General features: G+C 36.5%; 1 long non-coding RNA gene and 1 pseudogene across 1 annotated transcript in view; both read left to right on the top strand.

Moving 5' to 3' along the window:
* LOC106148190 overlaps positions 1-25,656 on the top strand; it is a 39,917-nt gene that overhangs the window by 8,492 nt on the left and 5,769 nt on the right. The window lies entirely within an intron of this gene.
* Positions 18,858-19,373, top strand: LOC102009499 (annotated as a pseudogene).

Genomic DNA, 25,656 nt, shown 5'->3' with positions numbered 1-25,656 from the left:
CCCTTTATCAAAGATTAGGTGGCTGAGTGTGTTCTTGGTTGTGACTGTTTCTTCCAGTCTGTTCCATTGATCCTCAGGTCTGTTTCTTAGCCAGTACCAGGTTGATTTTATGACAGTAGCTTTGTAGTATAATTTCAGGTCAGGGATTGTGATTCTACCTGACTTGTCCTTGTTGCCCAGGATTGCTTTTGCTATTCTGGGTCTCTTCTGGTTCCAGATGAATTTAGAGCAATTTCAACTGTGAACTTGGTCTGCCTGACTTTGTTTCATCACTAAAATATAAATGGAGACAGGTTACAACTAAATGGAGACAGGTTACAACTAAATTGAAGACAATGGCACTGCTCCCTGTTGTCCTGATTACTAAATCCCTCCGAATCGTAACCTGTCTCCATTTAGAGTAATTTCAACTGTGAACTTGGTCTGCCTGACTTTGTTTGGTCACTAAAATATAAACATTCTGCAATCTTTTTATGTTTATCTACTTTGACTCAATCAGTGCATTGCTGAGAATATGTGCTTCAGAATTCACTAAGAACATGTGTTTAATCTAATATACGCCCTTCTTCATTACAGTAAATTTCTCTTTTGTTGAGCACTAGCCACACTGGCTAGCATCTTTCCAAATTTCTCTCTATATAAAGAGAATTTCACTTCTGTGTCTCCCTACATCCTGTGCTACTGATTCCTTCTGGCAGGTGCCTTAGATGGAACTTGGTCATTAAGAGCAACAACTCCCAGTTCATACACACAAATACATTACAATTTGTTGTAAAGACAGCTGATCCATACATCACATATCTGTGATTTCTTATCTTTCCATCTGACATGGGTATCAGTGAATTAGATATTCATGAATCCTTAACTATTCTATGAACACTAGCACCCACCAGGAAATCTGGGAAAGGAAAACTGGAAAACTTTCTCCCAGTGACTTTGGAATTGGCTTGACTGTTAGCTATGGCCACTTGCTATTTTGACCAATTTCTCTACTTTTCCTTCATTCAAACTCATCAAAACTAATTAGAAATTACTAACCAAAAACTAATTTTGTCTGGACTATGAAGACATATAACATGATGTTTCCAAGAATAATAAATGTTTATCAGAACTTTCTGGTCTGAAACTTATGATTGAGTACAGAGGTTTTTTAGGAGAAAAGGAAAGTGTTTAATGCTGTTACTAATCATTAATGAAATTGAATATTCCCTTCTGTTATAAAGTAGGCATCATCATAATATTAGCAGAATCTATAACCTTATTATTGATAGAAATAATATATATTTTCTTATTACATTATTTTTGTGGCATATAACTCTCTAAAAATCTCTTATGTTAATCACTCTTTTGTCACCACCTGTAGGACGCCTGTTTCCCATCATTTCACTATTGTGGAATGGCTATTATTTTCAGCTATGTGCCTGAGAGAATTCTAGCTGCCCTCTGCATCATACTGCTCAGTAATTAGTTACAGATCTGTACTTCAGGTTTGTGGCAGAAATGACAACGTCAAGTTTCCACTGTACAACTCCAAAAGGAAGGAAGGGAAAAGGAGAAGAAAAGAGAATAGAAGGAAAAAATGGAAACAAAGCTTTTGTAAATGAGGAGGTGACTGGTTGAAGGGAGGGAAGGGGAATTGAAATAAAGAAGAATCAAGATATATTATGTACAGGTATAAATTCCCAATGATGAATGCAATCAATAGCCATGAAAAATATTTATTTCTTAAAAAGATAAAAAAACAAACAAACAAAAGAATTTTTTTTAAAAAAAAAAAAAACCTCGTCTGGAAGGACATTATCTTAGTCACTTTCCTGTCACTGGGACAAAATGCCTGAAACCCACAGCTGGAAGAGAAGATTATTCTGGCTCACAATTTTGGTCCATGCTTGGCTGGCTCCAAGGAAGAAACAGCATGTGGTAGGAAGGTACAGCAGAAGAGAGCTGTTCAACATAGGCAACCAAGAAGCAGAGAGGGTGATGGGAGAAGAACACACTTTTTCGTGGGATGCCCCCAGGCTCTACCTCCTAAGTCCATGTTCAGGAACTGAACTTATCCATTGATGACTCTTCTGAGTATGACATATCAATAATCCAATCACACTTCGACAACTGAGACATTTTAGTTCTACATAGTAACTGACATATTGCCAACTCTCCAATTAGTCTAAATGTTTTCTTCTGACCAAAACAAACAATAAACACCCTTGAAGCATTTATTCTACGTCACCATGCTAAGACATTTACTTCAGTGTATGTATATAACAATGTTACTTGTAGCTTCAATTATCTTCCTCTTTCAGGAAAGGCATAGAGAAGTGAAATTACTTGCCTGAGGTTGTACACCTAGTAGGTTGGCTTGTTTTCACATCCATCTGTCTGATCCCAAATGAGTTCCCCTTATCATCACAGCTACATACTCCTCATGACAGGAAAGTGACTAAGATAATGTCCCTCCAGCACGAGGTTTTTTTTAAATTGCATTGCTTCTGAACTTTATGAATAATTTTTACTCAAGTATATTTTAGTCTTACTTTGCCAAATGATACTGCAAAGAGTTCTGAGAAAAATCCATGCAAAACTGGCAATATTGACAGTAGCTGGTGAGTAAATGAGGACCCATCAGAAATTATTTTCAAGTCTCTTGGTCAAAAACATTTGAAATTTTCTAAATAACTGTTTTTGTTTAGTCTCAGGCACATTGAATGCAATATATACCTATTTCCTTCTTTGTACCAGCCAGTAGAAACCAGAGACAATCGGTGTTAACCTCTACCATTTTCAAATACACATTTGTGCACAAAAATTTTATCATAAATTTATTTTTCCTACTCTACCTCCCCTTTACCCTACTTCTTTCATTTATTTATTTCAATTACTTTTCATCTATATATTTTTTAACAGTGTTCAAATCCTTAGTGAAAATGGGCAGACGATATGTAGGAAGTAAATACTATATGTTCAGTGTGATTGCAATGAATTTTTGTCAAGAATTTATTAAATGCTTAATAATTATTGAAATTATTCTCTAAGAATAAAGAGTTAAAATCATAGCAAAATATAACTCACATTTTCTTTTGATTTTTAAAATATAACTTCTTATTGTACTGCTTATTTTACTAGCCAAGCAGTATCTGGCCAAAAATATAAAACTAACACTAATTGGAACACCCTGACTTTAGTATTCTGCTACCTTGTATATTATGTACAATAACTACTTGAAGTCCTGTATATTTAAATAGACTAAACAGTTGGTGTGAATAGTTTAATGACTGAGGCATTCAGATTACAACCAAATCACAGTTGAGATTTGGCAGCAACAATAGATTATTTGTCACCTCTGCAGACATTAATTACTCCTGAAATATATTTTTTCTCAAGTAAATAATACTCTAGCATGTCTAGGCCTGAAAATGGAAATGCATTATACTCTATATCATGTTTTCTATTAGATAAAAATGAAATGCATTAGCAGAACTCAAATGCAAGTCAGAGTTGCCTGGTATGGCTAGTAATCCTATTCTGCAGAGAAATGAAGAGATAAACTAAAAGATTTAGACAAGGTTACACAGGACAGACATGTTTTGATATCCATAAAGTTTATCTCTCACTGAATGCTCTGGCTACCTTTGAGAAGGTGAGTTAATATTAGGCAATCTCTGTGAAACTACTTTATTCAGCTTTTCCTTCTCATTCCAAGAACACTGATGAAAACAAATAAATCAGAGTGGGTTGCAATTAAAATTTCAATTCATTTCAATTATTGACTATACTTCAGCAAAATTATAGGTTTAAGATTTTTTTTCTACATCTAAATTTTATTTCCTACAAAAGAGGAAGGGTAGAGGCTTTAAATATTTTTACTATTTACCTGTGAAACATGTGTTCCAATTTTTCACCACGGCACTTATTATCCATTGTTCTTTTCTGAACTGAGACCCTTATAATTATTAAACACTTCTTTTTCATAATTTTATAATTATTTCCAGACAAAACTATTGTTTAAGTCTGTGAAGGCAAAATCAAATTTCTAAGTCTTTTGAGAAAGGACAATGAAAATAACGAGAATATTAGATTCATTGGTCTTTTCTGGGCATATTTTTGATAATTTCATGTGTTTTGACTTCATCTGTGGTTCCCTGATATAATGCCTTTAGACTTCCATAAAATTCATCTTTATATTAATGAGAAACCTGAGACATACTTCCAAGAGGAACCCATTAAATATTTTTTTCCTGATGTGCAGGACTCTGTGTCAAGTTTTTAAATAATATCCCTGCCTATCTTCCACACAATGTAGAGTTCATGTTTCAAATGCAAGAATTTCTTTATATGATTCCTTTGGGCCAATCTTTTTTTATCATTATCTTTAACAAATAAAAATTAAAAGACATATTTTACCTCTAGTTAACACAAATGTCATTTAGGGTGTCTTCTGTTGTGCATTACCCACAACCATTCCCCAACTGGCTTCCACGGCCACAGGAGGTCAGTTGGCTAACAGAATTGGAAATGGCAGGTGTTGGTGGTAGCTTCCACATCTCCACTCCTCGTTCCTGTCTCCTTCATCTGTGAGCAACAAGGAGGTAAAATGGCTCAGGCATTCCAAACTTGCCATTCATGTACCACCACATCCAGGAAAAGGTCATTTCTCTGAACAGCTCTCTCCAAAGAGCAAGCAAATCTCTCTTTTAACAAAAATGCACACCTCATTAATTAGAATTGGGCCACATGCCCGGGGGATAGGACTGCCCTGATTGGCTTAGGCCAATCATTTCCCCTCACGGGACACAGGTTGAGTGAATCCTGGTCCACAAAACAGAAGCAGAATAGAGGTCAGGCAGACAGCTCCAGGAACATTCTCTCTCAGTTCTTTTGCTCTACTTTATTCATGGAAGGGGAATTGCATAGTGTGAAACCCAAAGACAAACAAAAGAAGATAAAATAATTGTCACAGGTAGAGACCCCAAAATCATCGATTCAACAACGACCTAAGTAGTGAGATTTCTTAGTTCTTGGTCAAAGTAAATGAGGCTTTTCACAGTATTTTCTCACAGCTTTTAAGAGGGACTTTGCTGACAAGACTATAGGGCAAGTGTTTTCCAGGCTGCCTCTTATTTGGGAAAATTGTCAAGCACGAGGATTCCCACCTCCTTAACAATTTCCTAACAGGCAGCTGTTTCTCAGTGATGTCACTGTGGGAACCCAAAGGCAAAGAAGCAGCAAGGCAAGCCAGAGCCTCTCTCTGGCCCGCAGTTAGGCTATACACCCTTACCAGGTCCCTAGAGAGGGGCACGCTCAGGCAGTGGACCCCTGTTCGCCAACAGCAGTGGGAAAATAAGAGAACAGGTACACTGAAGGATGCATCCAGACAAACCACTGAGTTCAGTCTCATAGTCCACAAGGGCAAATCGTGTCTGATACAGCAACAGTCCACTGTGCCACAGAACTATGTCACTGAGTTTAAAATCTTTTAGTTAGAAAAGGTAACAACAGGATCTAAGCATCTAGCATCTCTCCTAAAAGGAAAAAAAAATCTTATTCTAAACAAAATAATAAATTTAGGAATTTGTCCATAGAAGTAGGTAGTACCTATTTATCTATTTAATGTAGGAGGTTGTTCTTATAAAACAATCAAAGTGTTTTTATGTGAACTTTTTCCCTTTAAGTCTCTTAAAATTAAGTCATTCATAGATTTTATTAACATCACACACAAAAAAAATTGCACCATAATCAACTTAGCAAATTCCTGTTAGTAGCTACCGGGCTGGTCTACCAGGGCCCAGAAGAAATCAGAGCAGCAATTTGTCTTGACTAAAGCAAAAGCTTAGATTATGTCCTGTTTGGCATACACTATACTAATCTAAGGAAATATGCTGGCTAGAATTCCACTGATTGCAGAACAGAAACTGTTCATCCATCCATTCATGCTCAACAGCCAGCCAACATCACGTCTTATGCCTTTGCTAAGTATCAGGCATGGAACTTGGGCTGTCCTCATCCCCAATTTCACCAATGCCAGCACCATTAGGAGGGCACAACAGAAGGGAGTTAAAACTCAAGGAAATTAGGGGCAGAAGAGAGAGAAGAAAGAAAGGAGAAAGTGAAAAAAGGAGGAAGGACAAGAGAGAAGAAGAAAAGTGTGCATCTATTTCTTGCCAATTAATGCTGCTGGCAGAGCTTGTTTTCTAGGCTTGATTTTCTTTAGTAATAATGGAAGGATAAATGGGAAAAGAGGTCAGCAAAATGGGAAGGGAAAGGAAACCCTGCCCTAGTTCTCTCTACTACCTCAATTAGTAAGTCCAAGTATTATTCACACTGCTCATACCATCCCACCTCCTGAATCCAATCCTGGTTTCTTTATGCCAAGTGTTCAAACATAATTCCAGTTCCCCAAAATCATCCTGAATGAAATAGAAGGCATTATTATGATCCCCTAAGGTGTTAATCTGAGTGAATATCCCAGCAGTATCTGTTCGGGCCCCTACTATATACTATGTACTATGTACTATGTACCATGTACTATGTACTATGAACTATGTACTGTATACTATATACTATATGCTATATGTTATGTGCTATGTGCTATGTACTATATAATATACACTATATAAGTAGCTTTATTTAATTAGTTCATGCACTGAGGATCTACTATTATCAGTCACTGTTTTAGCATCTTGGAGGCAGTGATAAATAAGATCTCTGCTCATGGAATTCATATACTATCCAGGGGATACATAGACTATACAAAGAAATTAACCAGAAAAGGTTAAATGGTAGAGTTTTTGAACTATGCAAAAGAAAAACAAAATTATAGTAATGTGTTTAATGGAGTGACTGGTAGCTAATTTCCATAAGGTATCGAGTAGGTCTAATAGTTAAGGTGGGTCTGCTAGGCAGATGTTCCCAATAGTATTTATCTGAATGTCTAAAGGACAAGAAATAGTCACTTTTATTAAACATCAGAAAGAATTGCATTCTGAGAAAACAGCTAGTGCAAATGCCCTATGTGGGAACAGATCTGCCTTATACAAGGATCTGAAAGAGGATCAGCCACTGGAGCAGGGAGGGGGTAAGGGTGGAGGGATGTGAAATGAGGTCTGAGAGGAGGCAGGGAGCACAGTACCAAGGATGTTGCTGGGTAGGGTGTGGGGTTTAAGCTTTATTAGGTAAGAAGAAGTCAGTGAGTAGAGGATTGCAGTAGGCTGTGTTTTGTTACTCTAGCATTCTCAGTGCATACTGCAAACACACTATGTGTTAAAGGGGTTTGTGGAGTTTTCTGGGATCCAAACCACCATGTGAAATATTGCTTCCATGAGAAAATGTTTTCTAAATTCCATACAAAACCCCCAAAAATTTGTTTAAACCTGATCCATTTGCAATCTGAGCTGCTATTTTTCTCTTAATATAGCTTGGCCAGCGTCTCAGGATGACTTTATTTTTATCCCTGATGGTAAATTTGGTTTTTCTTTATTAAAATATGTTTTTCCATACATAATGATTACATTCATTATGGGGAATTGGTACACATACAAATCACATTAATCCTTTTTACTTTCCCTTCCTCTCTCCCCTTCCTTCTCCTATCGTCACAAAATTTACCTCCCTGTTTCCTATCGTCTGTCCTTTAGTTAGCTCTTTAAATTATTTATGTTTTGCATTTCTCAAGTAAGAGAAACTATGCGGTGCTTAGTTTCTGTGTCTGACTTGAAAACTAGAGAACTGCAGGCCATTTCAATGTTCTAGGCCTCAAGAAGGATTTGGCTTATATTTTCTTCCAAAGTGTATTGAAATATCACTAGCACAATCTCTCTTACAGTGATTGTTTACATGAACTATTTCTGAGTTTGCAATCCCTACATCTGGTTTAATTTATTTTACAAATGTTTTCCGACAAAAAGGAGAAACGTTAATTCACCTCACCATTCCTTCTAAGTCTTAGTCACTTTCAGTTTGCATTTTCTAGAAGCCTTTTTGACCTGGCAATAATAGTAAATCATCACCATTTTGAAAATTCCTTTACTAAATAACACATGAAATGCAATTATATTTTAAGTCACTCTTGAAAATTATTCCCTAAGTTTCAATTATTTATGTAGGGAAATATATTCTTTTTTGTGGGTTAAAAGATTAAACCATGTAATGGACCACATCAAGTAATTTAGAACACAATAAGACCTAAATAAATGTATAAATGCAAAATGAGATCCTTCAATAAGTTAATGACTATTTGGTAGACAAAAAATTTATTAAGGAAGTTACTCAGACAAAATAATAACATTTCTTATCATCTTGAGTCTGATTACACCCTTATTGTAAATTACTTTTTACGGGAAGAGATTGTTGGGAGCATTTTCAACATATTAGGATATTATAATGTAAACTTTTAATATGACCTCTACAAACCCACAAATCCAGAGTCAACATAAACTGATCAAGTAACTTAATAAAGTGAAATACGATATTCCCATTATGGATACTCATTATGCACAATATTCCTATAAGACATTCAGAAAAATTTATACTCTCTAACACTTCAAACACACCCAAAACTGGAGAAAATATTATAGTGAGCCCCGTATATTTGTCATCTTTTAAGATGATTATCAGCATTTTATCCCCTTAACTTCTAAGAGTATTTTTAAAACCTAAAAAAAATTATATGCATTAACTGGTACTTATTTTAAAGTTCACATGAAAGTCATTATCTTTCTTAATAACACTATGATTACTGCTCAGATGTTTCTCTTTTTAATCACAAATTTTCATTTGATTGATGATTGACTGTTTGCATAGAATCATATCTCTCAAAGTTTCATGAGAATTCATGAAGAGCTAAGATTTTGATGTCTCCAGATTTTCTTTTACAAAACTATGGTGATGAGGTTGCCATAGAGGACAAAGGAATGGGGCAATAGCTGAAAAGGATGTAGCAGGGACTGTCTGTTGCTTGGTACCTGGTGACATTAGACCAGGAGGATGTTAATGAGAGGAGAGTAATCTTAGGATACAGGAAGCAATGTAGAAGAATGTTACTTCCTTTGGTTCTGGTACTAATGAATGACCTCAGACTTATTTCCCCTACAGTAGAATCTGTCCTTATGAATCTCCCTTCCTACAGCCATTATTTTATTTAGGATTTTTATTATTTCCCTTCTGTAATTCTATGACTGCCTGTTCCTGACTTTCTGAGTTCTAGAACATTTTTCCACACTATCTACTCTCATTTGGAGACGTATCTTCAAATTTAGTGAAAAGGTTGCATTTTTCCAATAGTTCTGCACTGACTTCAAGATAAAGGTCTTCTCTTTAGTGTGTCATGAGAGAACATTTGAACTCCAGTTTACTTGAAGCAAACCTGTAATTCCAGCAGTTAGGAGCCTGAGGCAAGAGAATTGCAAGTCTGAGGTCAGCCGAGGCTACACAGTGAGTTCTAGGCCAGCCTGGACTACGCAGTGAGACTCTGTCTCAAAATTCAACAAAAAAGTAATGTATTTGTAGCATGAACAGGTATGACTGTTCAAGGAGCCCCCTTTAGGTGAAAATTAACTTCATACCACCGTGAGGACCGAGGCCTCATCTGTGTGAAGTAACCCTCTACTCCTAGAGCACTGACCATGTCACATTTTATGTCTGGTGATAACTTCATTTCCCAGCAGGCTAAAAACACCTTTGTTTTACTCTTTACTCCCTTGGTGTGTTTCCAGTTGTTCAGTAGTCAATAAACATTAAATAAATGACTAATAAATGAAAAATATTTACATGTACATTTATACATGTATAAGTGAAAAATATACAATTCTGCTGCTTTGCAGTAAATGATGTTTTTTCAAAAGGAAAAATCATCATTTGGGATGCCACTGGCTATAATAAAAGTCTAGGTATCAGTTTACTTCTAGTCGAAGTAAATCTACTTCCTAATATCTATTTCCAATCTTTAATCTTAAAAACTACTATTTGCTGAAACCAGACCCACAGTAATGTGCCTCAGTGGGATTTTAATAGCACAAGTCAGCTATGCATAAGTCCTCTGCCCTCTCTTCATACACATACTAGCGTTCCCCTGGCCACCAGTTGGACAGCACCAGGCTCCCTAACAGGTCTCCAAGAAACGAGGGTAGGGGAGGAAGGAACTGGAGTGTATTTTCCCCTCAGGCAAACAAGCAGACTTTTCCCAGAAACTGATAAGCATATTTACATAGGTTTTTTTATGGTCTACATATCGATTTATTTATGTTTATGTTTTATTATAAATTTAAGCCATGTATACTTTACATACTTTATATACTACTTCAAGTTCCTTCAGCAACAGATTTCCATGAAGTAAAATAAATAAAGGTTCAATTTAATCTACTTATACTAATCACAGAATTGTCAACCCATGCCTAGTAATGTTTTGGTATATTTTTTAAATTTTTATAAATTTAAATTGATAGATTTTGTTACCAGCAGTATTAATACATTGATTTGGTTTATTTGTAATTTAATCCTCATTCCTCATTACTTAAAGGTTAGAGACTGTAACTGCTTCATCTTATAGTTCTGATATGAACCCAATGCAATGCATAACAGAGGAAAACAAACTGCACCTTTTAAGATCCCAGGGAATATAAAATTTCTTAAGTAATTTTAATAATAGTTTAAATTTTAAATGTTATAATTCAAGCTACAACTTCTTTTTACCCTCACAGCTTTATCATTTTTTTTTTATATTTTTTCTCCAAAAAAAGTTTGCATCTGTCTCTAAGCAAACATTTTTAATAAAGCTATGGAAAACTTTTCAGCTTCCAAGGAGATAAGATTTTATACAAGTTCTTAACTTTTATTCTACGAATAACAGGGAAAATTACAGGATTTAAGTTCAAAAAACATTTACCACAAAGCTACTTCATGCCCGCCACGGTGCCCAGTGCTTTCTCATGAGACGTTTGATCTTTGTAACAATCTAGTGAGGAAGATATTACTATTAGCATCTCTATTTCACAGCTGGCCAGTTGAGGTCCCTGTGCATAAGTAAATTACTGTTATAGTTTAGACCTGGAATGTTCCAAAGACCCATGTGTTAAAGGTTTTGTCCCCAGGCTGTGGTACTACTAGGGAGTTGTGGAGCCTTCAGGAAGGTGGGGTTTAGTGCAGTCTCTAGGTCACCAAGTGCATGCCCTAAGGGGTGTGGTAGTCTGATCTCTTTCTCTTTTTTTTTGCATCAGGTCATGAAATGAACCCTTTTACTTCCCCACATTCCCTCCAATGTGACATCTCGTCCTGCCATGATGTACTGCCCCACCACAGACCCAAAGTCAACAGGGACAATTGACCATGGACTGGAACCTCCAAAACTGTGAACCCAAATGAAACACTTTCTCTTTATAAAAACTGAGTACCTCAGGTATTTATCACAATTAGTGGCAAAAAGCTGATGAATACAGGTACTGTCACACAAGCAGAATGGAAAATATCCATGAAAAAGTATGACACACCGTAGGCATTCAGCAACACCTCCTGAACCTGAGAGCCCATTATCTTTTAAGGCAAATATATATTGCTGCTTCTTGGTTTTGTCAGGACCTACCACAAATGAGTGAATTTGAGGTTTGGCAACCATTTCACTGTAGTTCATACTGTTCCAAGTATATTGTCATCCCATTACATTTTTCTTTTATTGTTTTATTAAGGCATCTAAGAGAAATCTTTTGAAGTGAAGTAGTTCTAATTGGCTTGGAAAACCATCCCTGTGTTTGGTCAATTCTCATATCTTGGAACATTGATTTGGGGAATGCAAATGATGAATTGCTAATCTTTCCCCTTCATCACCTATCAAAGGTCTAAACACATCATAGATATTAAATTAAATATAAAATAAGTGAAATAATGGGTGAATAATTTCTATATTAGATGTCACATTGACATAAAACAAAATTCCTTTTGAAATATTCCCTTGGTTGAATTCAGTCTCAAAATTAGAGACAATGTTCAAACCTTACTGCCTGCTTGATCAAATCATACAATGACCCTAAGACTTTATTTTCTCCTTTTGAAAACAGGAACAATAAATTATTCACAGAGTAAAGTACTAAAGCTAGCAGAGGTAGTTTTGAGGTTTGTACCTGTTAGGAATTGCATTCTGCTCTCTCTTTCCCCTATCCTTGCTATGACTCCACAAGTTGAAGTCTGTTTCCATAGAGGCAATGCGGTTAATATAAATATATTACTCTGGACCCTACTTACATGGGCCTGATGTTCTCTTACAAAGGGTAAGTTTGGACACACACGTGGGAAGAACACCATGTAAAGATGAAGGCAGAAATTGTAGTAATGCTTCTACACGCCAAGAATCTTCACAGATTGCCAGAAAACCAACACAGAGCAAGGGAGAGACCTAGAACAGATAGATATTTCCTCACAGCTTTAAGAGGAAATCTACTCTGTTTACATCTTGATCTTGGGCTTCCAGCCTCCCGAAGTGTGAGACACGAAATTTCCATTGTTTAAACTACTTAGTTTTTGTCATTTTGTTAAGGAAGCTCTGGAAAACTAATATAATGCCTAACTATGATTATTTCCCTAGTTAAAAAGAAGCTAAGGTCATGCTATTGTTCTTTTTTCATTCTCATTAAAATAAAAATTTAAAAAAAGAAGGAAGGAGTTGGCAGAGAGCTGAAAGCCTGAGAAGGCAGATATATTTCTTCATTCATTCCACCTTTAATTAGTGAGCTTCTCCCCTGTGTTGGCTACTATGTTTGTTATTGAAGATATAATCCTGGCCTACGTAGTCGTGGCTACTACCCTCTGGAAGATGAATATCCAGAAAATGTTTGAAAATGCTGTGATAGAGAACAGGTAACGGAAGCAACTCAAGATAAATAATTTGACTGTCAAAAAAGCATTGAATTCGAATTGTTGATAAGACTTTTTATGACTTGGAGTTTTCCGTGCTTCTTTGACTTCATTTTCAACCTCTAACCCCTTTTGCTCCCTTTATCCCCACTGCCTACATATTGCATGCACACATGCACACACGGTACTTCAGCCATATTCATTTGTATTTCTCAAAACTCGAGCCAGGGATATAGTTGAGTCACACAGCGCCTGCCTCACAAGCGTGAGGTCGTGAGTTCAATTCCTGGTACCAAAGAAAAGAAAAAGAAAAAAATGGTCCATGGATATAGCTCAGTGGCACAAGTGCCTGCCTGGCAAGTGAAAGGTCCTGAGTTTGATTCCTCATACACACACAAAAAAACCCCTCTGGTAATCTTTTTTTTCATATCTTAGCACATTCCATTCTCTCTGCCTGAAAGTTTCCTACTCCCCTTTATGTATCTGGCAAGTTAGAAAGGTTTCTTGGATTCTAAACTCAAGCATTATCTACTCATATTTTAACTTTTAAGGACTACATTCTGAGTTAGAAGGGTGTCTTTAGTACTTTCAGAGTACTTAATACTCATTACTGCAGTGGGTGTTGACTTACTTGGGAATAGAGATTGTTTATACTTCATCTCTCTCTCAAGCTGTGTGCAGTACCTGGAAAAAAAGTAGATGTGGAATATGCATTTCTTGAGTCATATAACTAATTAATTAATGTAGGAAAATGATCTACGCAAAGACATTCAGCAACCTATACATATGCAATAAAATGACCCCAGGGCTGATTTCTGGTATCTCATACAACTATTGCCTGGCAGTGTCTCACTCTATGCTGCAGGACAGTGGCTTCTACCATCACCTTCCACATCCCCATCCACCATGAAAGACCACCTGTTACCAGCCTATGTTCCTGTATTAGTCACTTCCCTGTCACCAAGACAAAATACCCAATAGCTGCAACTTAAAAGAGGAAAGATTTACTTTGGCTCACAGTTTCAGAGAGTTCAGTTCCTGGTTCGCTGGCTCCAAGGCAGAAATGACATCATGGAATGGTATGACAGGGAAAAATTGCTCAGCCCAAGTCAGTCAAGAAGCACAGAGAAAAAGAAAGAACCAGGGACAAGAATACATCCTTCCAGGTCACATCCCCAAAGACCACCTCTTTCAACCAGGTTCCACCCCTCATTATCTGATCACCTTCCAAAGGTCCCTTCTCTGAACATATGAGACTTTTAGGGGAAATTTTAGACTCAAACTATTAAACTGCTGGCAAGTACTAAATGTGTGCTTCCTTCACCACTCAGTGGGAAAATTTTGAAATGTTGATATTTATCTTTTCAAGAGTTGCCAGGTGCAATCCTAAAACTCTGTAGTATCTTTTCAACCATGTAACTATGTAACTTTATGTCTTAAAATTTAAAACACAGAGCTGGGGCTGGGGATTTAGCTCAGCGGCAAAAATGCCTCCCTGGCATGCACAAGGTCGTGAGTTCGGTTCCCGGTACCGGAGAAAAATAAAAAAAATAAAATAAAATAAAAATAAAAATAAAACACAGAGCCATAAAATAGTCATAAAATATTGAGTCCTTCTCAAATTGATATGTCAATGTTGAAATACTATAAGGAAAATGAAGTCAGTTGATTTTTTTCCTTTAAATTTTTCCTTTATTTTCAATTGAAAAATAATAATTGTGTATATTTATATGTACATGCAATGTTTGCAGAGATGTATGTATTAGGCAACCATACATCTTCACTTGTGGGTATAGAGTTGAGAAAGTACCTGCTAAAACAGAATACAAGGATTAAGAGTCAGAAATCCTAATTTTCATTCTGCCTCTGTATTTGATTGTAACTTGGTTTTAAACTCTTGCATGTTTAAGTTTTCTCCTGGTGATGAAATAGGAAGAATTCAGACGTTCCTATCGATTCCTGGTACAAAAAAAAAAAAATTACACAATGATCACAATGCATATTCAATGTCTACAAAACTGCATACTAAAATAAGAGAGCTCATGGGGATAGAATTGGGCAAACTGCATAAAAGCTATGAAACACTGCAGCTAGAACATTAACAAGAAAAATTAACATTCCTGATGGAATTACTAGCACAGTTAAATCTCTGCTGGTATTTCTGTCCAATCTGTCAGACTTTGCAGTCTTGGCTCCTGGAAGTGGTGTTTTTCTTTGAACATGCAAGAGTTAGAGATCCTGGAGAACCAGCCTCACATGCCCATGCTTCTTCTAATAGATTATTTGATAAAAATTAAAAATATAATTCAGAATGAACTTTTTTCTTTTGTTTTGAAACAAGAAAATATCTTCACAGCTTCTTCATCTATGATAACTGTTTCCCCAGGAAGTGAATATATATGTAAAATATATAGTAGTATTTCAGTTCACCAAACTAGTCTCCACCTGCAGTTTTGTGGATATCCAGTCTTCGCAGATTCCTAAGGCTTTTTCTTGAGCATTGAGAGAAAACCTTCCTCTAATCACTTTAAAATATTAACTAGCTGGGAAAAGTCATAAATGAGCTACACAATTGACAAAATGCAGACATCATTCTCCAGTTACAATAGTGTGTAAGGTAGTACAAAGAAACAAACTCAAAAGTAGAACAGATTGTAATTCTAAATCTCTGTATAGTTGATGAACAAAATAATCAACGAGCTTAATGAGCTCATGTCAGAAAACTTGAAATTCTGTGGGATAAACCTATTACATAGCAATATCTACTTTTTTTAAATGTCAGGAATAACAATTGATGCAGTATCTTCCACTTTTACATTTAAAGGCGATCTGTTGTTATAATATGTCAACTCTCCTACCCTGGCTCCTTTCCAAAAACTTATGTGCTAAATATATCCAGGCAGAAACAATACACTTACTCAGTTTTTGCTGTCAAGGAGCTTTTTCTCTTTTTCAACAAATACCTTAATGACTCAATGATTTGAAGGACATAGTTTTAAACTTTGTAGCTGAAACTGTTTGTCAAGTGTCTATGATTTTATTTTCCTTTGAGATAATGATCTTTAAATATCATTGGAAAATAACTTTGCTGAATTGTGCATAAATATGGATCAATTTTCTAAGGCTACCAGTTGACTCAAAATCTATTGAAATTGAAATTTAAAATGATATTGGTGTTCACTAATAAATAATAAAATAGTGTTCTATTACAAAAATAATACTTTTAATTTTTTAAATTCTGAAACCATGTAATCCTTCTGGAAATTATATGGGAAGTACTTTATATAGTACTCTTAAGTGAAGCTACTACTTTGGGATAGGTATTAAGAATCCTTAGCATTCTGAGTTGGTCCTACATTAGTTTCTATTATATTATATGTATGTGCTCGTATGTGTTCATCTACTTATAGAGTTACAGATTTGAAGAGTGCTAGAATACATTGGACTTTAGAAATACATTAGATCATTTGTACTTTCATAGACTGCAAAATTGACAGTAACATGGGAGAAGTGAATAATGTATACAACATCCCTCAGAATACTCATCCCTCAGAATGACTCATTTTACTTTGAAAGTGGAAGCATTATTATGAGCTAACAAAAATGGAGGGTGATAATGTACCTTTTTGGCCTGCATATTAAAGCTCACAAACAAAACAATGAAGCATAAAAATTTAGCCAACACATAGTTAGTGAACACCAAAGGAGATGGCTGCTGCTGGGCATGGCGGCGCACGCCTGTAATCCCAGCACTCGGGAGGCTGACGCAGAAGGATTATTGCAAGTTAAAGACCAGCCTGGGCTACAAAGTGAGCTCAAGACCAGCCTAAACTGCACAGAGAGATCCTGTCTTAAAAAGACAAAAAAAAAAAAGAAGATGGCTCTTCATTTTGTTTCAGTTTGATTAAATTGATAGCCTACTTTGATGTATAAGTGGAGAACACTGAGTTAATTTAATTGCTTGGGATATAGAAGTGAAGAAGAGAAGCAAGCATAATAAAATTTGTTCTTGAAATCAACTTTATTGTATTTTGAGTCTTAGTTTCATCATTTAATAACTTAAAACTAAATTTATTATAAAATTATTTAAGCTTTTGCAAATTACTAATTTCTTTGACTTTCAGCTTCACTTAGCTCTAAAACTAGACAATACTGTTTATTTTGTAAATGTCCCTTTAAAGGATTAATGTTTTATATGCAATCATTTAGCATAGGGTCAAGTATCCAAGAAGTGTTTTTCCCCTATTTCTGGAGATGTGAGTTTTAGCCTTAAGGAGCTCAAAGCTCAGTAGGACGTTGTACTACCTCAGAAATGCTGAAGAATAAACTTGTACTAATGATATGAGAATGCATGGGCTTTTGTTTCTAATGGAGGGAGATTCATGATGGGGAAAGGAGAATAAGCATCAGGTTAGGAAAAAGATGAGGGGGTTCATGGGAGTGGACAGAGCATGGGAAGAGACTGTGGATGGAAACATTTGGGACACATTCAACATTAATGGAGTATAACTAAAATAAAGCAGAGCATAGACTGCTTAAACATTGTACATCTATTATGTTGAAAACTTAGTACTTTTAGACTACTACTATAAGAAGTCATGAATGGTATGATTTCCTTCATTCTCTTCCCAAATAACATTTATATTCAAACACAATGCTAGGCACTGGGTATTCAATGGTGAGCAAAATAAGACCATTTTTTGTCCAAATGGAAATAACAATATTAAGAAGCAGAGAGATGATTGACATAAATAAGTGGTGATAAAACCAAGGGTGATGTTATAGCCCCTTTGGAGAAGAGCACTTAGATTTAGATAGAAGATTCAGAAATATCTTCCTAAGTGATATTTAACTGAATCTTAAAGGGGAAGAAGGAGCCAACTACACTGAACCAGGGTAAAGAATGACAAGCGGGAAGACAAGAAGGAGGTGTCAAGAGTGGAAAGTACAAATTGGTCCCAGAATGCATATGCTATGTTGCTGAGGACTTCAGCACAATGCTTAAAAAATGCTAGATACTTAACCTCTGTTGGCTAAATACGTGAATGAATGAATGAATTTTGAAAAGATTGATTATTTAGCAGTGCTATTAGCAAAAAAATAACATAATTATATCAACACTCCAGAAAAACAATTATGCAGCCATCTGGCAAATGATTTGGCAGCCGAGAAGAGCAAGTGATAGCCAGTTAGGGGACTTTTGCAGTAGTGTGATATTAGAAATTCTGAAACTATAGTCCAGGACCCTGTCAGTGAGAGAGGGTGGATGGAATGGTCTGCGTGGGAATCTCCACCAGCTTGACATTTATAGTTATAAAAGCGTAGCCCAGCCATGGTAGCAGGGGTAGGTGTTGTGTGTGTTACTTCAGACCTTGAACTTACCAAAGAATAGATAGATTGAAGAGTTTTCAGCAGGGGAGTAACTGGAATTTCATTTCAGACAGATCATTCTAATCAGAGTGGCAGTATGGAAGATGATTTTCAAAGCTCCCGGGGACAAAAGGAAGGTAGGAGGCTACTGGAATATGCCGGTGAAAAATAATGAGTAATTCAGAGTGGGAGGTAAACAAAGGCAGGAGGTTAATGAAATATTCCAGGTAAGAGAAGTAATTTGTAAATGAAAGTCACATCAGAGAGAAAAACGACATTGACTCAAACTACCTAGGAAATAGGATACTGGTTCAGTCATTGACTGAACGTGTAGAGAGGAGGAAGTAAGAGGAGGCCAGGGTGATTCACAAGTGCTGATCATGGTGATTAGCCACAAAAAAGAGTAAAAACTTAGGAGAAAGAGGATGAGGTCTGATGTTTGAAGAGCTTACCTAAGTAAAGACATTTCAATTTTTTTTATCTTTTGAATTTATCTCAACTACGTTGATGGAGTTTCTTAGGACACCTTTGGATTAAAAATGAAAACAATTACTTTCTGGGCATCTCTGGCATCAGTATTTAATTAAACTGCATTAGTTATTGCAAGTATGTGTTACTGACCAAATAGTGCTACCTTCCAGTGACCTGTGAAAATGGTTCACTACTCTCTTGACCCAGAAAAAAAACCTACAAAGTCATGCAAATCAAGAGGCTCAAATCTTCCTGTTCACTTTAAGAACACCCGTGAAACTATCCAGGCCATCAAGGGTGTGTATATCCAAAAAGCCACGAAGTATCTGAAGGATGTCATATTAAAGAGCCAATGTGTGCCAATCCAGTGTTACAATGCTGGAGTTGGCAGGTGTGCCCAGGCCAGACAGTGGGGCTGGGTACAGGGTTGGTGGCCTAAAAAGAGTGAATTTTTGCTGCACATGCTTAAAGATGCAGAGAGCAATGCCGAACTTAAAGGTTCAGTTGTAGATTCTCTGGTCACTGAACATATCCTAGTGAATAAAGCCCCCAAGATGTGCCACCGTACTTATAGAGCTCCTGACCAGATTAACAGATATATGAGCTCCTCCTGCCACACTGAGATGATCCTTACTGAAAAGGAGCAAACTGTCCCTAAATCAGAGGAGGAAATTGCACAGAAGAAAAAGATATCCTAGAAGAAATTGAAGAAACGAGCGTATTGCACAGGAATAAAGCAAGTATAAAATAAATGTAAATAAAAGTTTAAAAAATTGTATCTCAGGAATGAGCTCAAGTCAGCAAAGGTAAATAAATGTAAGGATCGGTGGATAAATATATAGACAGTGTAATCTTAATATGAAAGTTGCTTAAACCATGTGAGTCACCTAGACAAAATACTAGATGAGAAAAGCGACACGCGTAGTTAGAAGCACAAGCCATAGTTTGAGAGCAGGGGCAGTATAAGAGTAAGGAGCAGTAAGAAAAGGGGTAAGAAGGTGCCCAGAAGAGATGCTGAACAGTTTTTATGAACAGTACTACGAACTGTTTCCTAGTGGCTAACCAAGATAAGTCCTGAAATAAATCCAAACACATGGGCCAGTATAAGGACAGGTCACATTAGAGATAATAGGGAGGGCAGGACGTGAAACTAGAGATTTCTAACGGGGATTGGCCCAGACTGGTAACAGGGTTCAGCATGTACGGTTCAGACATGAAGATCAAAAGAAAAGGCAGATTTCAAAATCTTTTATGATTGGGAGGTGAGTGGAATGCCTATTGGAGAATCCATGACAAAGACAATAAGGTTTTACACAGGACGAATATTATCAGAGATTGGATACATGCAAGGTAATAGACTTATTAAGGAGAAAAAGTAGTAACACATGAAGTAGTAGAGCAAGTTATAAGACTTATTGGTTCACTTAGGGAAAAACTGCCTTTCTGAGAAAGTCCTGAGATTGTGCTGAGCTCTGAAGTTGCTGCTTCCTGGGGACTGAGTGCGGTAGGGTCATTGGAGGGCTGGGGTGAGAGGACTGGATGTGCACTGGCTCATGCAGGAGGGAATGGAGAATGCCACGTAGGATGCAGGTGGGGGTGCAAAGCACAAGTAGCCTATGCCTTGGAGAAAAATGCTGTCCCTGAACACATCAGGCCTTAGGGGACGTACGGAAGAGTTTGGCCTTTATTGAAGAGCATGCAATTTTTCCTGTGACAGGAAACCTCAAGCCATATGTGCAAGGCAGATGGGGATCCAAAGCACATCCTGCTTGCTCTGACAAACATGCTGGCCAGCAAACATGAAGGAGGAATTTGTCCTTTGCTCTTGTGAAGGTTTCTGTGATCTTTCTCACAGTCACTTCTTCACAAAGATTAGAGCATGCTTCTTGGTGATCTTACATGTGAGCACAGCATGCAGGCGAAATCGTTACCTTTATTCAGGTTAAATCACACACAGTTTTCTGAGCAGAGCCTACCCTCCCCCACTATGCTTCCGGTGTTCGCTCTAGTGGTAAATCAGCCTCTCCAGCGTCAGGGTGGAGGACGAACTACAAGATGACAGAGATGAAAAGTGCTTTGGTAAAACTGTGTGGTAAAAGTCAGGTTGCTATAGGTAAACAAGAAAATGGAGGTAGTTAGCCAGATAGCCATTTCTAAAACTGACAGAGAATGGGGAGGAAAGGAGAGAGAGGAGAGAGGAGAGAGTGAGCGAGACAGACAGACAGAGAGAGAGAGAGAGAGAGAGAGAGAGAGAGAGAGAGAGAGAGAGAGAGAGAGAGAGACTTTGAAAGGAAATGAGGTTAAAAGAAACATACTTGTTTATGAGGCTTTTAAAAATAGTTAAGAAAAACCTTCAAACATCCAGTAAAGTAGAAATAAAAGTAAAGTGAACCATCATAAAAAATTTTGAATCACATTGTAATTTTTACTATGCTTATTCTTTCACTTTATCTCTTTCCCCAAATAAAATATTATGTCAAATCTCAGACAACATGAGACTGAATGCAATCCCATATCTTTTCTTATGCTTCACTAAAATTGCATATTTTTGGTATATAAATTTAATGCCATTTTCGTATCTAACAAAATTAACAATAACTTCTCCAGTTGTCTGAGATATTTAAAATTATTCATTTTTCTCAAAAAATGAACTTGTACAATTGATTTGTTGGAAACTGTATCCAAACATATTCCAAGTAAAGTCTTTGTATCTTTAGTTTGTTGCTTTCTTAAAAAAATCTTCTGTTTTTGGTTTAGTATTTTCAGTGCCTTAGATTTTTTCATAAAACTAGCCAGTTCCTCTACTTGTATATACATTTTTACAATGGCAGTCAGCTCCAAAGGCTCCATGGATATGTTTTATTTCCATATTTGTTTTTATTGATGTTAAGAACTTGAATAGGTCACACACAGAGTGAAAGGAAAAGGTTGAAAAAAGAAGGAATGTGTTCAGAACAATTACTAGTGCAAAGATAGAAAGGTAGGAAAAAGAAGTTAGCTTTTGGCTGAAAATGAAATTTACTTCTTGTGAAACAGAAGAGGTAGAGACAAGTAAAAACATCGTAATTCTTGAAGTGGTGATGGGGTGATTTTGAAAATATTACTTACTCTGTATTTGACATGGACATAATAGTGTGGAATGGAGTGATCTGAGCAATCCCTGCATGAATGGATGCTGGTTCAGGTCAGGTCCCTATCAGTTCTTAGTGATGAAAAGAAAAATTAGCTTTTTTGTCTAATGACTTTTATTTTCTCATTAAAGTACAAAGTAAAGTTGTCTGATGAAAAGAAAGGCTGAGAATGGTTGATATTTTTAGAGGTAAAATTTTGGAAGAAACTGTGAAAGTGAATGAAAAACTATCAGCCAAGGTTTGAGATACACAGTTCCTACAAAACCAAAGGTCCAGAAAGAATAATTCCATTGTAGGTACTTAAAGTACTTGGATGATTGGTTATGGAGCTAATGATACTATTAAATTGAAAAAAACCCTTAAAAATCAAAATAATTTGACTCATATATATACAGAGCTTACTGGTGTTGATTTTTAAGTTAATTACTGAGGAGGAAAGACAAAGGAAAAATGATTAAATATTAATACCTCTTAAAAGATGATGAGGATATAATTTGCTGTTGTCATTATCGTTGTTTGGTTTGTAGACTGAAATTTTGTGGTGCTGGAGATCGAATCCAGGGCCTTGTACATTCTAAGCAAGCATTTTACTACTGAGCTACATCCCCAGCCACTAATCATATGCATATTTATTATAATAATTTTATTCTTTTCTATATTTTTCACTATTAAAAAAACTTTCAGAATTGGCAAATGACAGATTACTAGAGATACACAGCTAAACTAAACTCAACCTTAGTCAAAATTATTATACATACTTCTATTTTATATCATATCCTCATAACAATGGAGATAATTAAAGTTGGAAATTAGAGAAAAGCAATTCAGCCAAAGTACCATAATGCTACTACCAATGTTTGTGTATTTATATTCCTATTCTTCAAATGGATTTTTATTTGAAGAGGTTCTACTTGCATTAGTATGAGTTTATGTAAGTTTTTACTTTAAGGATATATACTTAAAATTTCCATACCCTCTAAGAGGATTTATATTTCTGTCAATAAGTTTAGAAATGCCTATGTCACTCTACTCATTTCAGCATCAGACAGCATTTATTAATAGCTAGAGGATTATATTGATCAGCCTTTCAGTTGCTGGGACAAAATACCCAACCTACCCAACTTGGAGAGATTTGTTTTGACTCACACTTTCAAAGGTTCCAGTCCATGAACGGCTGACTTTGAGACAGAAATGTCGTGACACAAGGGCATGGAAGCAAGAGAAGGAGCTCAGGGCCCAGGTATAGTCCCCAGTGTCACACTGCCATGACCCACTTCCTCATCAGCTCCACCTCCTAATGGCCCATGCAGTTATGACTTTATCAATGGCTTTACCCACCGATGAGTTTAATCTAGTCATATCTCCAGTGGTCTCTGAATCCAGTCAGGTTGATAATCAAGATTAACTAGAACCTGGATAGCTGAAAATATATATATTTTATATATATTATATATATATATTTTTTTAAATATATCTTTGAAGATCCCAGGGAGAAGTGTTCCAAAAAGGAATTGCAGATATAAAAACCTCAATGAAAGGTGGAAGTATGCAATAAAATAGGCTAAGAGAAGATGGCATTGAGTTTAAAGGAAAGACTGATGCCATGTAGGGCCTTGAGAGCAAGGTGAAGAATTTGAATTTCCTTGTCAATTCTGTGAGAAGCCACTGAAGGTTTTCATGAAGGGAAGTATGTGATTTGATCTGTGCTTTAGATTGATAACTTTGGATCTTGTGGAGAAAATAAATTGCAGAATGGTGGCAGGGAAATATAGCTGAGATGTTTTTGCAGCGATTAACAGAAGATCCCAGTGCTGGTGTGGATACGGGTTCCATGAAAACCAACTAGGGAAACTAGGGAAAAACAGGAGTCAGGTGTCAGTGGTAGGTTTTTGTCTCAACCAACCATATGGGAAGAGTTACCACTTGCTAATCTAGAGAAAGCTGAAAAGGGAAATTACAGAGACAGCTCCACTGGTCTCTTTGGTCCTATTAAAGTTTAAGCTGCCTCCTAGAAACCAGGGGTCAGATTTGATAGACTGGCATGGGAAGCTGTGGGTCAGAACAGTGGTCTGGAGTGGAGGAAAGGATTTGGCCGTCTCGGGCTGGGGTGAAGTTAATTGATAGAGAGCTCGGCCATCATGCACAAGTCCCTCAGTTACACACCCAGGACTGCGAAGAAGAAACATAAAGAAAAATGCAAACTTTTAACATGAAAATAGCACTTAAAACTAAAATCCAGGATCACTTAAGTAGAAAGTATAATTTGAGGGTCACAGACAGGTCTGTGGGGAGCTCCTCAGTAGAAGGTCTGGTAGAGAAAAAGAAGTCAGGAAAAGAGGCTAACAGGAGGTAGGCAGCAGAACACTAGTCCTTGAAGTCAGCAGAAGAACACATTAAATCAACAGGAGAAAATGGAGGGCTAATCCACTCTCTCAAATGGATTACCATGTCAAGTAAGATAAAAACCGAGAGGGGAGAGTTTGCTTCCTTGTAGCCTTGCGTTCCACAATTTGAGGGCCTTTGGATCTTAAGGAGTGCCATTTCCAAAAGAAACCACCAACAGAGTGAAGAGAAGACCCACAGTGTGGGGAAAAATGTTTGCCAGCTGTTCCTCAAACAAAGGACTACTATCAAAAACATCTAAAAACTCAAAAAAAAACCAGACACCCCAAATCTAAATACCCAATCCAAAAATGGGCATCTGAGATGAATACATACTTCTAAGATGAAGAAATACAAACAGCAAATAAATACATGAAAAACATTCAACATCATTGGTCATCCAAGAGATTCAAATTAGAACAACAATGAAATACATCTCACCCTGGAAAGAACAGCTGTTATTAAGAAATCAACCAATAACAAATGCTGGAGAGCCTGTGCAGGAAAAGGAACCCTTCTCCACTTCTGGTGGGACTGTAGACTGATGTAATCATTGTGGAAATCAGTGTGCAGATTCCTCAAAAAACTAGGATTGAGGGTCCCATTTATTTAACCCAGTAATTCCCCTTCTGGATATTTTCCCAGAAGAATTAAAAGCATCATACCACAGCTATATATGGGCACCCATGTTTATAGCAGTGCAGTTTGGAATAGCTAGATCTTGGAAACAACCCAAATGCCCATCAATGGAGGAATGAATTAAAAAGATGTGGCTTTTTTACACAGTGGAGTACTACTCAGCCATAAACAAGGATATACTGGAGACTTTTATAGGTAAATGGATGCACCTTGAGACCATATTCATAAATTAGATAAATCAGATTCACATATGTAAACACTGCATTGTCTCCCTAGAGTGAGAAGCTAAAAGAGTAAATAACACCCAAAATGTACAATAGATATCATAAAATGAAAAGAAACTTCAAAAGGAAAGAGAAACTGGGATGGGAAATGGAGAAAAAAAGGGAAAAGCAAAAACAAAAACAATATATATATATATATACATATATACATATATATGATGTGTATATATGTATCCAGAATACGTGTGTATATATATGATAGTTCAAGATAGTTAAGGTTGTTATACTAATTAAGGTAGTTAAACTAATTTCTTTAAGTTCATTGAAATGTCTGTGCTAATATTGTTTGGACAATTAAATGCCAATATCTTGTACTCTGAGTAACTAATTTAAAGACAACAATACCCAATGTATTAATCACTGTTACACTTCTATTATCTTGTTTTGAAAATTTGTGTTTGTTTTTTTGTTAAATGAAAAAGAGCACCATTTCATCGGTCTAGTGCAGGCAGAACCCTGACTGAAGTAAGCTAAGCACAGAAGGGAGGAGGAAGTAGACACAGTGACTATACACAACTCTGAGATTTGCTATGAACAGACAGATT

This window comes from Chinchilla lanigera, unplaced genomic scaffold (genome assembly GCF_000276665.1).
Source record: "Chinchilla lanigera isolate Chin_1 unplaced genomic scaffold, ChiLan1.0 scaffold00016, whole genome shotgun sequence".
Lineage (NCBI taxonomy): Eukaryota > Metazoa > Chordata > Mammalia > Rodentia > Chinchillidae > Chinchilla > Chinchilla lanigera.
The sequence above is the reverse complement of the archived record's forward strand: the minus strand, read 5'-3'. Positions and strand labels throughout refer to the sequence as shown.